We start from the raw sequence: 18,107 nt of genomic DNA on the forward strand, positions 1-18,107 counted from the left end.
AATAAAATCTTGGTCATATAAAAATGTCAGGACAATGTGATTGGTTGGTAGCAGTGAGGACCAATGACTCACAATGAAGCATATGGAGACATTTTGTGCCCCATACTTCCCTTGTAGAGGCACTTTGCTAAGATACAGTTAAAGCTTATAGGTCTGCTGTCATGTACAATCTGTATTAGCTGTTCTCTAGCCTTTCATCGCTGGTCAGTTTCTGACCACAGAGCAGCTCTTGGCAGACCACTCTTCATCTAACAGCGACACAGACATGAGCAAACCCCCCTACAACATTATTATGTCTGGCACACCCACACCACACCCACTACCATGTTCATGTCACTGCTGTCATTGTGTTGAAAATATTCCACCACCTAAATAGCTGGTCAGTGGTGCTACTGTGGTCAGAAACTGACCGCTATAGGGTAGGCTGACAAATTGTGCACAGACGACAGGATATAGTCTGTAATTATGTAACTACCTAGTAAACCTCTGATAACCTAAGGATCAGCCATAACAATAAACCACCTGTCTAATACTGTACAGGTTCCTCGTGCCGCCACAACGGCTCTGACCCACAAGCTCTCTGAAAGTGTCTCGTGATATCTGACACCAAGACATTAGCAGCTGATCTTTAAGTCCTGCAAGTTGCCAGGTGAGGCCGTAATGGATGAGCCTTGGGCGCCCATGACCCTGACCCCTGTTCACCAGTTGTCTTGTTTCTGGGAGCACTTTTGGTAGGTGCTAACCACCGCACACTGAAGACACCCCCACAGGACCTGTGCTTGCCTGTTTTCCTGCTGTCCTTGCTGCCAAATACAGTACGTATATGCCACCCTCCAACAGGCGCTGTAATGGGATAACTTCATCTGTCAGTGGTTTTAATGAGTGTATAAGGTTGACTTCAGAAAGTGGCCAATTATTGGAAACACAAAGCAGATGTTTGGGATGAAACGAAATGGGATTATCTGTCATACACATATCAGAAAAACAGCTACTGTAAAGGTACAGTTTTGTTTAGCAAAGCACAGCAACATAAATGTCTCCCTTTGTTATGTAAATATCCCCAAAGGTGCCATATAATGCATATAGTGAGTATTTTAATGCTTAATTCTTTGATTATAAATAGTAAATAGCATAACAGTGTGTAAATAGTAAATAGTGTGTGCCTTTGTTGAGGTGAAAGGTGCTTAGATGCCATGCAACTAAACAATCTAACTTACAACCTTGTTATCAGAATGTTTTTTCCTTTTATGGGGGCTCATAAAAAAGGATGAGCTCTGCGTCTATTGCTTTTATTTTACTTTCTGTAATTATAAGTCCAGATAACGATGCTGATAACGGTATCCATTTGCCACAGTTTGTGTTAGTTTCTATAGATAGATAGATAGATAGATAGACAGACAGACAGACAGTTAGATAGATAGATAGATAGATAGATAGATAGATAGATAGATAGATAGATAGATAGATAGATAGATAGATAGATAGATAGACAGACAGACAGACAGTTAGATAGATAGATAGATAGATAGATAGATAGATAGATAGACAGATAGATAGATAGATAGATAGATAGATAGACAGTTAGATAGATAGATAGATAGATAGATAGATAGATAGATAGATAGATAGACAGACAGACAGTTAGATAGATAGATAGATAGATAGATAGATAGATAGATAGACAGACAGACAGTTAGATAGATAGATAGATAGATAGATAGATAGATAGATAGATAGATAGATAGATAGATAGATAGATAGATAGATAGTGGATGGTATAAAGTGTAAGTAGTGTAGATGATTGTGATTAAACATGAGACACTTGGTTCTCATCCTTCCTCCTCCCTCTTCCAGACCCACTGGGAGGAGTAGTGGGGTCTGGTAGTCTTAGCTTTTAGCCTAGCACCCAGCTAGCTTTATCTTTTTGGGGCTGTGGAGCAGTATTTTCTGAATGATGGTACTCCATCCAGTACTTGAGGAATGAGGTGGGGTGGTGATCACCTAACATCCAGATCTCACTAACGCTCTTGTCACTAAATGCAATCAAATCCTCACCACAATGCTCTAAAATCTAGTAGAAAGCCATCTTCCCTGGACAGAAGAGAAAGTTACTCCAACAAAAGCAGGATATAATCTTTTTATTACACTTGATTTCAGAAGAAACCATGAATGACCAGGTGTCCCAATACTTTTGTCTATATAGTGTACGTCACTACCAAACTCCTGTTATTGCTCTCGTTATGACTATACCAGAGTAAATACACTTTTCCATTCTATTCACACTTAGGGTCCAACTGTGTAACATAAATGTAAATTAAAATCATTTAATTTATATATTTATATAAATCATTTTCATAACCTTTATTATAAAATAAAATATATATAGACATGTGATCAGACAGAGTGTAGAATCAGGCAACGTGGCCCAACAATAAAAAGAGCTCCATGTCCCCAAACTAAAGGCACTGAATACTTGCCCCTGAGGGTACCTCTCCAGTTGCTCTCCAGTTTATTCTGAGAGGATGTGGTACAATCAACCTTATCAATGTCATGTTGTACACAAGCTGGCGTTCGGACCCCCACCACACTCACACACTCACACCCTGCCACTGCTTCCCTCGCCCAGCCGTCTGTACACTGCTCATTACCAGAACTTTTATTTTATAGCCTTTGTTGCCCCACTGTAGATAATACCCTACCCTTAGGCCTTCCGGATCCTTCCGTCCTACTGGATGGCCTAACTAGGCATGTTTAGTAATACTGCTGTGCTGTTGCTCTTGTACCATCCAGTACTTGTACTGTGTACCTTAAACACTGACCACATTGTAAATGTCCATAATATAAAAATATAATACAAATATAGATGTAATCAGACAGAGTGTACATGTAGCCCAGAATGAAAAAAAATAAGACCTGCAGGTACAATGTGCCCAAACTAGAGGTACTGAATACGTGCCCTTCAGGGTACCTCTGCAGTTTATTCTGAGAGGACGTGGTACAATCAACCTTATCAATGTCGTGTTGTACACGAGGTGGCGTCTGGACCACCCCTACACACACACACACACACACACCCACACACCCTGCCCACTCCCACACTCCCCCCCTCCCCCCCTCCCCCCCCTCCCCCAGCCGTCTGTGCGCTGCTCCTGGCCGGTCTGCTCTGCACTGATTGGAGGGTTGGCTCTTCACCGCTGCTGCTCGCGCTGCGCAGCGCAGGAGAGGAATGTGGCTCCAGCACTGCGAGAGAGAGAGAGAGAGAGAGAGAGAGAGAGGGAGAGAGAGAGAGAGAGAGAGAGAGAGAGAGGGAGAGAGAGAGAGAGGGGGAGAGAGAGAGAGAGAGAGAGAGAGGGGGAGAGAGAGAGAGAGAGAGAGAGAGAGAAGGACGCGGGCGCTCAACCTGGACAAAAACCTCCCCACTAACTGGATATAACCTCTATAAAACTACACTGCGGAATGCTTATGTAATCCGCCGACATAAGACGACCGGGAGCGGGCGAGGCGAGCTGTGTTTGGGAGGATTTTGGCTGAAGTAACGAGAAGGTGAGCGGGGATTCCGGATATTCTGCTCGAAGCGGTCGTCTTTCCGGGAGAAAAGTTTGAGGGCTAGGCTTTTTGTGGTGTTACAGCGGAGTGTGTCGCTCAGCATGAGTAATGAGTCGGAAGTTTAGGCTTAAACCCGAGCTATCGCAGTCATTTGTCTCTCAAACCTGGTGTCTTCTTTTTTTTCGCGTAACTTTCGGCGCTGTACACACACGCACGCACCCGCACGCCCGCACGCGCGCACACGCCGGCCGCCGTACCGTCTTAGCCAGCGTACTCACGGAGGAGCCCTGGTTTCTCCCCCCTGCGTCCAGCCTGAACCTCCCCACTGGAAGTCTCTGAGGCCGTGAGAGCAGCTGAATGACCAGATTCTGAGAGTGCAACGTTACATCTAGTGATATTAATCCATGACCCTGTAACTGTGTATCATATTTACTCATTTTATTGTTGAACCTTTATTTTCTGGGGTTTTTTGGGTGTGTGTAGCTTATCTCCCTCAAGCCACAGTGTAGAGAGCTAGTACCCTACCTTTAGGCCTTCTGGACCCACTGCATGGCCTAACCTGGCATGCTCAGTCCATGTTTAGGAAACTTGGGCCTATTTTTAATTTATTATATATATATATATATATATATATATATATATATATATATATATATATATATATATATATAAAATATATTTATTTTTCTAGTTTTAGGAACACTTTATTCAGACAGTTGTTTATTAGGTTGCGAATGCTTACCTTGAATTGAAATCAGTATGAAATGTATAAATATAAGCACAATAAAGTAATATCATAAAGGCCTCATTCAAATCCTGCTGGATTTAGGATTTTTTGAGACTCTGTATAAAACCTAGAGCTGGGCAATGTGACGATATTTTGTCGTATCGTGCTAAATGTAGTTATTATGATATTTCTAAGCATATGGAGGGTACTGTTAGTGCTTAATAAACCCTGATCAGCTTACGTCACTCATCAGTTTCATTACTAACCGTGTAATTAGACTGGTTAAATTAGATGAAGTTCAGCAGATGTTGAAATCAGATGTAAAAATCACTGTTTTCAGTACGGGAGAGAACCTGAATAGTAGTTTATAAGAATCTATCGCTCCTATTTAGTCTGTGATTGCATGTGTCGTGATGAATATCACGATAAAGTATTTTACCATATCGCTCAGCCCTAATTTAACCTATAGGACAGCATTATTTGTGACTTATTAACATAATTTAACTTCATTTCTAGCTTTATTAATTGTTCTTGTTCTCTGCTGTTGGTCATGTTATTCCCAAGTGAGTGAAGCCTGAGGTATCTATATGTTGCTCAGTCGGGTTAAGCCGGGTAATGAATGTCGGCTGTTAACACACCAAATAAGTGAGGAAGCAAAATCAAGACACTGAGGCCTCCAAGACAAATGGACCTCCCTTATATTGTGTTTTTCTTTAGTGTGTGAGGCCTTATTTGAAACATCTGTAACCACTAGAAGTGTTGCTTCAGCCTTTGTTCAATTTCAGCCTTTTTTTTTTTGGTTGTTGTCTTTTGTGCTTTTAGTATCTTGGGGTGTCACGTTTAAGCTGGAGCTGTACAGTGTGCTATCCTCACCCATTGTGAATACATGTGTAATGCTGAAATACTGCAAATACTTGGAATGGTGCAAAGCCCCGTGCCGTGGGAGCCTTTTAGAAATAATCCTTCTATATTTGTAGGCAGTGCTGCTGATTAGAACGAGTGTCCTTGCCCTTTTAAAACCGTCTTCTTGAGGGGGTGCTTGGAGGTACTGTGTCTTTCTGCAGACGTGTGTGTCTCAGTCCTCCCCAGCACACAGAGAGCGAATCGACTTCTGATTAGTCCCAAGGGCCATTACAAATAGAGGATGAAGATAAATCTCCCAGTCAGAAGCGAGGCTCCATATATCTTGATTTGCCGTGCTGTTGGGCTGGTTTTTGTGCTCCATGGAAAGAAGAAGAAAAAAAAGAGGAGAAAAATGCTGAAGGAAAAACGGAGCCTCAGAGTGGGCCGTGCTCGCCTCCTGGCTCTGCTGAGAAACCCTTCTCTTTTTTTAGTGCCAGTGTTCGGAAACACAAATAGACTTTAATGCCTATGGTTTATTTTCCCTGTCTCAACACAGTGAATATGAATAGACTTTCAAGTAAACACCGGGGCAGTTTGAGCTACTTAGATCTGGAAGTCGTTTTCAGGAACCCGTAGCTGATTGGGCGAGCCATGAGTCTTTGTGGGGGAAAAAAGGAACACATCAAAAGAAAATCCAGTGTGGCAGTTTTCCTATTTTCCTCTTTTTTTGCCTTGTAGTGTCTGAGGGGAAAGTCAGATTGATGATTGTTTGATTGTGTGTAAATGTATTCTGCTGTCTGAGTCTGTAAGCTGGCCTGCCTGTGTGTCTGCCGTACTCTTATTTGGATTGTGGCTTTGTATCGCGAGCTCTTACCACCCTGTTGCATGTTTATCATCACAGTGTGTACTCCTTTAAGAGCCGTCTTCACTGCGTGACCAACTCAAGCCAGTCATGGTTGGTATGTGTTTGGATAGAAAAGCAACTAGTCCAGCATTAAAAGAGTGTGTGAATTCATCGTTTAGCTCTTCTGTTAGGGTGGTGGCAGTTTGCGGAGCTGGTGTGGGTGGATGTCCATGTGTATTTTGGATCTTCTTGTTGGTATAGTGGATTTACTTTGTTAGTTTTTTGCGAGGTGTGATCCTCAGCTTGGAGACGTATTTGAGAAATTATAGACTTATAAGGATAAAGGTGCTACAAATGGTTTATTGAGCGATGCCTTAGGTCCTGTTCATACATATCGTTGATTTGCTCTGGTCAGAAACAGTTTGGAGCATTTTCCCCTTGGTTTGGTTTGTTTTCACACAGGGAAAAATGCAAATGCACCAAAATGCATGACGACAAACCACATGAGCACGTTCTCTCTGCTCTCTCAGCAAGAAAGTAAATACAGAAAGCAGCTGCATATTTCTGTGCAGTTTAACACGGAGCAGCAGCTGAAATGGCATTTGTAGTAATTATCTGGGTAACATGCCAGGTTAAACTGCACTCGGATGAAGACCAACACAACCGGAGAGAGAAGACCCTCTCTCAAGGGTCTCGTGTGGTTGTTTTGGTCCTCATCTGAGTATCAATTTTAATTCCCAGACGAACTCTGGAGCGTTTTTTGTGGTGTGAACGTGATCCGGCCGTTATCTGACCCAACTATCGGATGTACTTCGTACGTTTGAGCTGTTCGGCTCTGCAGGTGCAGTTTAACCTGGTATGTTGCCCAGATAATTACTACGAATGCCATCTCGGCCATTTCTCCAGTTCGTTTGGGCACCCGAATTGATTGGAATCAGGACTGAAAACAGGACTAAACAGTGCTGGTGTGAAAACACCCTCAGAAGAACCAAACAGTGACTTTTTTGTTTGTTCTTTAGACCATTGTACAGTTCTTTACACTGCCACATCTCGGTTACATCTTCTATATGAGACCAAAAGTGATTCTCTTCTGTGGCATCGCTCAGAGAACCGCTTGTAGCACCTTTATTTTTAAGAGTATATTGAGGGCATTGTGTTTCTTATGAGGCTCAAAATCAAGCTGCGTAGTTCTTCAGCTCTCTCTCTTCGCCAGTAGCTTCGTGAACATCTGTAGGTGGTAAACATGTGTTTGGACCTCAGGACGTTCGTGTATGAGCTGGATTTCTCCCATGAAAATTCTCGTCGCTTCCCATTATTCTTTATGCAGAGCTGCTAATTGTGGGCTGCAGATAGGCTGCAGATAGTGGCTGTCTGCATCACAGGCATGGGTCATTTGCTCTGAAGAGTGATTGCAAGATTAGCCGTGCCTCTTAGTGCCAGAGTTAACATTAGCGAATTGTGCGAGCTTGTGTTTTCTCATGATCCATGAGCTTGGGATATCTACTTATTACCAGCTCATGTTTTGTTCTTGCTTGTTTACCTCATTCCTAAACAACCACGATATGGGCCAAGGTCCTTCCCTGACCCCCTGAACCCCCCTTCTACGTCATATGGCAAATGAAACCTTCTAACGATGTTTGTGGCTACTGAAGCCATCGGCCAGATAAAGGCCGCTGCAGGCTCACGACTCAACCAGGAGTGGGAGGAGAGCGGGGAATCAAATCTAATTTTCTCTCAAAGAGCCCAGCCTTCTTTATTTATATATCATTACGGCCATATTTAAGGGGGGGGGGGGGGACTCTGCAGTTCCTTCTGTAGATGAGTAGCTCTCTACTCTCTGCCTTTTCGCCTTTCTTCTGGACATTAAGGTGCTTTGGCCTGGGGGAGGAGCGGGGTATGGGGTACCCAAAAGGTTTTTAAGAAGTGTAGAGAACAAGAATCAAGTTACAGCCTCAGTATTACTACGTCTATATGTGTGCAGTGAGCTGAAGGAGCAGAGAAAGAGTCATAGTCCTGTTTCAGCCATCCACTTAAGCCAAGCTACATATAATCGTTTCATAGTCCGGTTTAGGCTTAATAAAGGCTGTTGTCTCAAATGGCTATGCCCAAAGTACTCCTGGTAATGTCAGCTGTAAGATGTAGACTAGTGCATCTATGTGCATTCACCATCGGCTTTCAAAAGCCTCTCTTTTGTACAATGAGCCTGGCGCTGAAATAAGATGTGGTATTGAAAAGCCAGAGTAGGACTTGGGTAATGGGAGTGAATGGAGGCTGAAATTGGGTCTGGAGAGATCTTATCATTGGCTGCAGCAATAGCCTACCTGTTTACTTCCCTTTTCACCGCAGAGACAGGCGCGCGCTTCCTGGCTCGGTGACTTTTTTTCTCGCTGAATGTTATCAGCGGATCTTAATGAACACCAAGTCTACAAATGGCTTGTATGCGACTGGCAACCGAAGAACACCTCCTTTCAGTGCCGCTGAAGAAAGGACAGAAACGGAAGAAAGGAGGGCAGTAAAATCCAATATCACTTCTTTTGTTTTCACAGTTTTACTCGGATTATTCCCCGAGTGGTGCCGGATAATGGCACATTGTCATGATCTGTATTAGGTAGTTTGGTGTAATGGTAAGGCTGGAGCGTTTGGTTTAAAATACCTGTTGAAGGGGGGGTTCTAAAGGCCTTTCTCTCTCTTCTGTCTGAGTGTTCAGCGGTCTTTCAGTTGCAACCCAACTATCTCTTCATAACCCAATTCTTATTCGGGGATGAGGCCTGTGCCTTCACTTTGAATTAACGTTGCATTTTCATCACTAGAAGTCCCTCCATTCATGCCGCTGTAGGACATTTCAGTCACGAGCCTTTGTTTCTACAGCACTTTTTTGGAGGGCTTTAGAACAAAAGAACCGAGTTGTTTTGAGTGAGCTGGAGCGTGTAAAGTACACACGCACCCATTATCAGCTGTGCCGGGACCTCCCTTTGTCTAGCTCACACAAACCATATGGGATGGGCACTGCTGCTTTGGCCTGTCCTTAGTGAGGTGAGCTACAGGTGGTCCTCATAGTCCAGAGATATGTTCACATAACCGGCGGCTGAGCTGCCCATGTAAACAAAAAAAAGACACTATTTCCTGATCCAGTGTGCTTTTTCCACTATCGTCTGTTGTTGGCTTGTTTTAAAGGCTGGGTTTGCAAAGTGGAGTTCATTCTTACTGCACTTTGTATGTGCTGGTTGCTGCTGGACCTGGACCAAAAGCTCCATAAAAAAATCATTAATTAGCAGCAAAGGCGGCTCGCTCAAAGAAGCAGGGAATCATTTCTGCATGAATAAAGGTTAAATGCTTATAAAGATGGATTAAAACCCAGCAAATCAATGCGGAAGACATTGCCCCACCTGACTAAAGCCTCTTTAATCTAACACGAAGCAGAGCAGACCGTTTGTTGCTTGTGGAATGAAGAGAAAGACAAAGAAATATAATAATAATAATAATAAATATATTTCTTTGGCTTAATATACTTGAACTACCATCAAATTAAAAAGAATGTGATCAGAGATGTAAAAATATTAAGATAACAAAATTTTATCACGATACAATAAAAATATCATCATACTGCCCAGCTATCTCATATATATATATATATATATATATATATATATATATATATATATATATATATATATATGGCTGGGCAGTATGATGATATTTTATTGTATTGTGATTACATTTTTGAGTCCAAATGGGACTCCTATGCTTCACAGTTAAAACAGCTGCTCAACCTGTATGTTTTCACTGCAGCTCTGGGAATTATTACTGTATAAAGTAACTGCAGCAGCAAAACTGTAGTGCACACTACTATGGTTAAATTTGAATGATTAATCCATGGCTCAGGTGCGCCCTCAACCTTTCCTATTACACGTGATGACTTGCCAAGTAATCAACTATTATATTAGTTGCCATCTTATTTGGCCAGCGATTTATAACCCTGATCAAGGATTGTACTCAATATAGATATACATTGGTAATTCCACAGAAGACCCACTTTGGGTTCTGTAAAGAACCTTTGATGTAGTGATGTTGATGAAGTGATGTATACACTTCTTTGTATGCACTTCTTTTTTTCAGGACTGTACTAAGTGCATAGTGTTTCTTATGAGGCTTCATGCAGTCCAGTATTAACACCTGTAGGTGGTAAACATCAGAAGGTCGAGTCTGGTAATGTAACAGGATAAGGAGATGAGTTCATTAGTTACACCTTTTAATCAACACCTGAGCTTCATCTCTTTATGGCCTTGCTCATCTTTTGAAGGCAAATCTTGAGAGATGAGAGCTGGCATTCCTGTGCCTCTTGATTGAACTCGGGGTGTTTTTTCATCTACAGCTTCTTGGTCCTCAACCAAAAAAACGAAACCACTGTAATGGAGAATCGCCATTCACTGTAAAGAATTTAGGCCTGAAATAGGATTGAATTTTTTTCTGTTTGCTTTCCAGGAAAAACAAGCATAATTGGCTTTAACTTTATTTAAACCAACTGAATCATCTGCCTCTGCCACTATTAGCATGTGACACTACTAGGTCATTGGGCCTCTGAGGTTTAGATATTTTTAGGTTGGTTTCTTAAACTCTTAAATGTATTTTCTTTAAGGGGTGGGTGCTGAGAAATGTAAGCCACTGCGATTCACCAATATCTGAGAAAGAAACTCTCTGGCAGTGTAGCCTGTGTAAGTCTTTGCCCTGCAAGATGTGGTCTTGTAGCTTGTAATGGAAAAGCCTGTTTGGCAGCGGAGGTGTTAAGCTTAGGGGTTATTCTTAAAGTGAGAGAGAGGATGGAGTGGGAGCTCAGTCTGTTTGAGCAGAAGTGGCTGGTACCTCCCACCCATTCTTTCCACGCTCCCACACAGAGCGCCCTCACTGAACCTCAGTAACCTTCTCATTGCTTTAATTTGGGCTTTAATTTCAATTAGCTGTGGCTGATCGTTCACTTTGATAGTATTAGCCCCAACTGCTTTTTATACGCCCCCATGCTTTCCTGTTGGCTTTACTAAACCCTATGGAATTAACAGTGGCATCTTCAAATGTTTGATTTTCCTCTTTCTGTTCTCTGTTATTCTCCCCTTTCAACGCTCACCAAGGCACATCCTTCAACATGTCACACGTGTTCCACTGATGTCATCAAGCAAATACTTTTGCTGTTGGGTCGCCTACTGTTTATACATCGATTAGCTGCTAAGATGCTGCTGCACTGCATGGAAGCTCAAATAAATAAACTGGGGGTTTAAAAAGTGCAGCTTGTCGTCGTCACGCTTTATACGCGAGGACGTCCGTCTTGAGAGGGCAGTAGCAAGCCAGGTTTTTCGGAGCCAGTTTGAGTTTATTTTTTTTGGAGTTCGTTTATTTGACACCGATTCCTCACGTGAAGTTGCTGTTGAGTGGTTCTTGGGTTCAAGTATCATGGCCGAAGTGTTGGTAGGTGGGCTGACGAATGTTTTGTTGGAATGGTGTGGGTTGTTTTGATGTCTCTGGCATTCAAGTAGAGCGTAGGGTGTGTGAGAACTGTGTGTAGCTGTTGAGTACTGTAAATCTTTTATATCTAGGTATCCCTAATGAAGTATGGATTTAGTGGTATCTAAGCTCTGAGGTTATTGGACTGTAGTCTTAGAGGGACAATTGTCACTCTGGGTAAGAGCATAGCTGCTCATTTGGAGAAACCTTCAGTCCAGGTGTCAGCATGTGTAACTGTGGGAATGTTCTGAATGGATTCACAAATTTGGTGTAAATTTCTCCTAAATCAGGGCAGTGCATCCAAATCCTCCTGGGTCCTTCAAGAATTCCGGTGTCTTTGCTTGGTTTGGTTTGATAGGTGACTGAAGTAAGATCTTTCTGATCAACACTATGAAGCCAGCCTTCATGTTCCACTAGAGAATGTTGATGTTAGGCTGTGGAAAGGAGACATCCATTCATCCATTTGGTAGCTTTCTTCTTACCCAGTGTGTTTCTTGAGAACCCAAACTATTAGCTGTTTGTTCTGAAACTCTCGGAAGTCTGAAGTTCAGACCCTTAGTCTGTTCTAGTTCTTTTCTGCTAAAGGCCATAAGTGCAAATGTAAATAATCAATGTGACCTGCTCTTTGGAGGAACCTTCAGCCTAGATGTCAGCATGTGTCATTGAGGCAATGTTCTGGAGGGGTTCCGAAAATGGGCTGCAGTTGCTCCTAAATTAGGGCAGTAGGCCCAAGTCTTTCTGGTACCTTGAAGAATGTTTGTGTCTTTGCTTAATTAGGTGTGAGGATTTGGAAGTTAGATTGAAAGTTCCAATCCATGGTATGAAACTAGCCTTACAGCTCCATAAGAGGCCCTTCAGGTCAGCTTCTTGCTTCTTAACCCAATGTATTCCTTAAGAAGCCAAACCAAAAACGGTTTGATCTGAAGCTCTCTAAACCCTCAAGTTCAGAACAGGCCACACTTCCAGAGCTAAGCTGCTTTTAGTCTGAATCCAAACAGTTCATCTCTGCACTGCTAAGTGGCATTGACCGTGCACCCTTCACAGGCTCCGACTCGGCTCTTTCTTTTTTTTTTTTTTTTTTTGTAATATGAACCCTCCCTCTCTTGTATTCCTCCGTCTGTGTGGCTGAGGTCTTGCGCAAGTCAGAAACATCAGTAAATGCTGAAGCTGCATCATTAATAATGTAGGGGTCTCTCGATAGCTTTTAGTGAGTGGTATTTTATTCCCCATGTACAAGGGTTCTTAAAGGTTATCCGTGTATTTTACAAATGTCATAACTTTTTGCTGCATGAGTAAGGTCATGATGGCCTAATACCTTCTCCAGAATTTCTGTCAGCATCAGCCTGTTTTTGTTTTATGTTTTTAACCATAATTTTCAGTGCCTCTCTACGTCCATCAAAGAAGTTCTCATCTGTTCTGGTTTGTTTTGTTTCCTCCTCTCACCAGTTCTTCTCCACTCCAACTGAGGGATTTGTGGGCACCTTGGTGGAGAGTTGCTGGCTGAAAATTCCCTCAGCATAGACCATCTTACCTCAGACTCTCATGAGTCTGGTCAGTCCCTTTTCTCTGGAACATCATGCCTTGCCACATTGGCTTCCCTCTCAGGTAGGATCCCACTGCTGGTTTTTATCTACTTCTGTATGGTGTGGAAAGTTCCTTGCTCTCAGTCTTTCCATGTCTTCCTCTGTTCTCGAGTTCATCTTGCATCTTGTTGGAAGAACGTTGTACTCGCAGTATTTCAAATTAATGGCCACCATTCAGGCTTCTACACCTCTGAGGGTTGTTCATTTTAACTTCATTTGGCCCTGTTCCACTCATCAGGAATCAATTCTATTTCTCTATTTAATTTTAGTGTTACTATAGTACAAATAAGAGACTGAGCAGTGTTTTTGGGGCCGATACTGATCACCAGTCATATTTGAGGACGATCAGTTGATCGCTATTATCAATCTTGGACGAGGCTGGATGTTTGTGTACACCCCTTCTAATGATTGCATTCACCTACTTTTAGTTGCACCCGTTGCTGACACACAAATGGACAAATGCCAACACACACAGCTTGTCTAGTCCCTGTAGAGAGGTCTTGCCAGTAGAATAGAGTCAGGTAAACATGCCTAATGCCGTTAGATGGGTTAGAGGGGTATAAAGCCCCCCAGCATTGAGCTGTGGAGTGGTGGAACTGTGTTCTTTGTAATGATGGTGCTCCATCTAGGATCGTTGGGATGAGGTGGGATAATTATCATCCAACATCCTGACATCACTCAAGCTCTTGCCACTGGATGCAATCAAATCCTCACAGCACTGCTCCAAAATCTAGTAGAAACAGTTCCCTGGACAGTAGGAACAGTAAATAAAAGCAGGATACACTCTTGATGCTATTGATTTCAGAAGAAACCATGACTATGCCAGTGTCCCAATATTTTTGTCCATATTATTTGTGTTGAAATGCGGAAGTCATGGAAAATGTCCTGGAAACATTCTGTTATTCTAAATAGAGTGGAAACCCTGTTATTATGGCAGCAGTTGTAGAACTTTCAGTAGAGCCCAGTGTCCTTTACCTATGGTCCTCTTTTACTGGGGCCCCACCAGCCTAGACTGTCTCCAAGTCTTGACGGCTATGCTTTTTCTTTCCTTCCTCCCTGGTTGCATGTGTTTTGGAAAGAGAGGGGCCTTGCAACACCCTGATTCCTGCTGCAGCGAGCACGGATTAACCCCTAACCCTGCGTCTCAGACAGAGACAGACCTGGGCAATCAGCAGGTTTCCTGTCTCATAATTATTGGAGCTTGATTGGTCTGTCGGAGTGCAGATCGCCCTCCAGCCCACCTCTCCTGCGCCATTGCACATTAATAACCCCCCACCCCCCCATCCCCCTCCAGTCATGTGAGGAATGTATGTTTACATGCGCACCTCGGTGCAGAACGGCAAGGGCTCATGGCTGCTTCGCTCCCAGGGAGCCGCCCGGTTCGAGGCGCTCTGCTCGGAATTACTGCAGCTAATTCGCAGGCCTTCGTTTTGATTGGACCTAAGTGAGAGTTTAGGTTTGGATTAGTGAAGTGGATCAATCAGGCCGTTTGAGTGTGGTTTAGTGAGCTGAGCGGACCCGGGATGTTTACACGGGGCTGGTGAGATGGCAGGCTGGACGGGGGGGAGGGGCTGTTCCACTCAATTGCAGCCACATGTTTGCAGAGGACGTGGAGCTGAACGAGGCCGTGTGATCTGCCAGACTTTAAACAGAGCCTTTGCCTGTGGGCAGCTCTGAAGTTTTCCAGTGTGTTCCTTCAGCCTCGTCGTTACTGTGGTTTCAGCACAAACACGCTGCCATGCTGCCTTACACTTGCGCATTCATAAACTGTACACACACTTCCACTCATTCCCACACACTCATAAATACAAACAGTTTCTTGTGCAGCCTTCAGCGCGCACACACACTCGCGCAGACCACACACAGCAGACTAAATTAGGATGAGCCCATCCATGCCATCCATGTGGTTCAGGAGTTTTCAGACCCATATGACTACACATGAGAGGAGAATCAAATCGTTCACTGATGTGTGTGTGTGTTTTTTTTTTTTGTGCAATAGGACTGACCACGCCGTTAAATACCAGATAATATTGACCCAGAAGGAAAGCTTTTTTTGCTGGGTGAGAGTCACCGGCCTTCAGTTATTGTCCGCTTTGTCCATCGCTGTTGTGTGTGAAATTATGGAGAGGCAGTATTTTGAAGGGTGGAGTTTCAGTGTGGCTGTGGCGTTGGATGTAGGATCAAACAAACCAGACGTCATGTTTGCTCTTTGAAGAGAGTGTGTTGTTGAGGAGGGTGGCTGCTTAAAACATGCGTGAAATATGCACTTTTACGGCTCTCCTGCTGCTCCAATTTGACAGTTAAAATTTTAAAGCCTAAAGCTGTAAAATTGCTGTTTAGTAGTGTTACAACTTTCTGAATGAGATCTGAATGAGATCTGATGTTTTTCACATACTTATCTGTCAAGGCAGATGCCACATTAATGCAATGTTAAAATCCGCTGAATCTGTATGGGAATTTTAGGTCGATTATACCATATTGTTTCATGGAAACGGGACTTAATCCACGTAGATTAACGTTATGCAGAAATCGATATGGGAATTCTGGACCAATATCCAATATTATTCATGTAAATATCTGTCTGGGCTGATACCACGTTTAAGAAATGTTGAAATGGCAGCTTAATCTACATAGATTAACGTTATGCAGTAATCGATATGGGAATTCTGGGCCGATGTGTGATATTTTTCACATCTGTTAAGACCGATTTCACATTTAGGGATTGTTGAAATGGGACTTAATACACAAAGATTTAAATACAATATCAGTTTTATAATAAAGTATTTAGAAAATAATAATTTTGGTATTGTAGGCCAGTATCCAATATTTTTCATGTGCTTATTTGTCATGACCAATGCCATGTTTGGACTAAATGCAGACAGATATTAACAAAGAAAGCGATATGGGAATATTGGGCTGATATCCAGTGTCCTTGTTTACGAAATGTTAAAATTGGACTAAATTCACATAGGTTAACATTATGGAGAAATTGGGAATTCAGGGCTAATATGCAATGTTTTTTTATGTGTAAATATCTGTTGAGGCCAATGCCTACCAGGCATAACGGCTAGGCATTTGCACGCCGTGTATTTTGAGTTATTTGTAATTAGTGTTTGGGAGGTACTCTCCTTTTCATCAGACCAGTGCAGAGTGGTGACCCTGAAGCCTTCTTTGGCTGGCCCTCTACTACAAGAGCTGTCCAGTTCACTCTGCAGAGCAGGAAGGGGTTTGGGAGGAGGAAGGTTTGCCACAATAGATAAAGTCTTGTTATCATCCCACCCCCTTGGAATGCACAAACAGGTAATGGAAAACTGCACCCCCACCACCACCTTTCCAACCCCCACCAGTGTCGGGCGACGGTGCCTCTTAAAAGACAGCGGCGCGAAAGTCGGCACCAGACTAGCTCGATTTCACAGGAAAAAACCAAAACAGCCACCCCTCCCCACGATAAGAAGACATATCTCCCAACAGTAGCACAGCATGTCTCTCCAATCTATATGGATAAGGGAGAAAATAGCATGCTTTTAAACACTTTGCGGCAGACATCTAGATGTGTTGGCCCATAAAAAAGTGGCTTCACAGACATTGTGGCAGCACGAGCGCCGCGGAGTGTGAAAGTGATCTGTTTGTAAGAGAAGAACGTCCTCCCGAAGCCATTAAGGGTTCTGTGGTTGGCGTGGTGGAGACACTGAAACTACCTGCATAAAGTGCATTTCTGTGCCTTACTTAACGTGGCAGCATGTCTTTCAGCTCACACCACTTTGTGCTCAGTGTTTAAGGGGACGTGTACAATGTCACGTTCATTAACGAGCCAGATGACATATGTCTTTATACACGAGGGGAGCGCTTATGAATGTGGGGGTTGTTCCTCTGAACACCTCGTCAGAACAGCTTTGGCAGATCTGCGTGGATTTGAATCCGTGACTTGGCAAGCAGGAATTCACTCTCGTTAAGTGGGCTCCCATTATGGAGCATGGTTGATCTTTCCCAGGTACAGAACGTTGTGTTTTGAGGTAAGACAGACTAGGGGAGTGGAATGCCTTTTTGGTTATGGTGCAGGATGGAGAGTGAAACCCTTAGAGGCACGGCGTTCCAGTAATGATAAGCATCTGATCCAGATAGTGGAGCTGAAATAGGCTGCTAACGTTTCTGTAAGCACACATGATTTTTCTGGAAAGGTCACACTTTGACTGGGTGGAGCTTCGGTGGACCTTGTTGGATTCTGCAGGAGACACTATGTTATTAAGTAGCTGTCTACTTTGACTACTACATACTGTTACCTGAAATTCCTTAGCAAGGATTTTAATAAAGCAGATTTTGTTAGTAGTAATAGTTGCTGATTAACTTCAAAATGGATTATATTGGATGGACTGTGCATTATTATCATTGTAAATTCAAACATATTGTGCCTGTTACTGATTCGGATTTGAAGGAGCTAAAAATTCCGATGTCATCAGATAATATTGGCCCAAAAGTGTATATTTAAACTTTAGATATATGGATGGGAAAATGGCTACACTTCCTCCCTCAACTTTTTTTCTTCAACCCGTGCCTTATTGGCTATTGCTGGTAGCTGCACTAACCTCGTATCAACACTTTTCACACTACCAGATTTATGACAAGTCCATATATTAAACCTGTGAGGTATTTATCTGGGGCTTTCGAGGCATCTGTGATCACTCAGCAAACTCTTCGAAGTCCTGGCTCAGTCGCATCCTTCAGCAGTTCCCATGTAGCGACCAAGTCAACGCTGAGTTAGTGCTGATTTGTCTCTATCCTGAGGCTTCAGTCTGCGATCTCCAAAAGCAGTCAGTGACTCAAAAATCGGTGCTGAAATCATTTATAGTGTGAACCTGGCTTTTACTTATTAAACTAAAATCTCACAACCCTAAAGTACTATAAATAATATAAATATCGGATTTATGAATGGAGCTACTCATACTGGATTCTGTCAATTGTTTATTAGTTATTTTCTTCAGGAACATTTTGGGGGGGGGGGGGGTTCTGGGTATTATAACATGTTCTTGTGCTAAAGGCTGTAGTTGGATTTCATTTTGGGTTCCTCAGCATC

General features: G+C 42.9%; 1 protein-coding gene across 1 annotated transcript in view; it reads left to right on the forward strand.

The window, feature by feature from the left end:
• The first annotated feature begins 3,350 nt into the window (after window positions 1–3,350).
• Window positions 3,351–18,107, forward strand: part of bmpr1ab (bone morphogenetic protein receptor, type IAb) — a 43,344-nt gene continuing 28,587 nt past the window's right edge. The window contains exons 1-2 of the mRNA XM_072668008.1: window positions 3,351–3,543; window positions 12,900–13,058. The gene's annotated coding sequence lies outside the window, so the exon portion shown is untranslated. The remainder of the gene's footprint in view (window positions 3,544–12,899; window positions 13,059–18,107) is intronic.

The sequence above is a fragment of the Salminus brasiliensis genome, chromosome 22 (assembly GCF_030463535.1).
Source record: "Salminus brasiliensis chromosome 22, fSalBra1.hap2, whole genome shotgun sequence".
Taxonomy (NCBI): domain Eukaryota; kingdom Metazoa; phylum Chordata; class Actinopteri; order Characiformes; family Bryconidae; genus Salminus; species Salminus brasiliensis.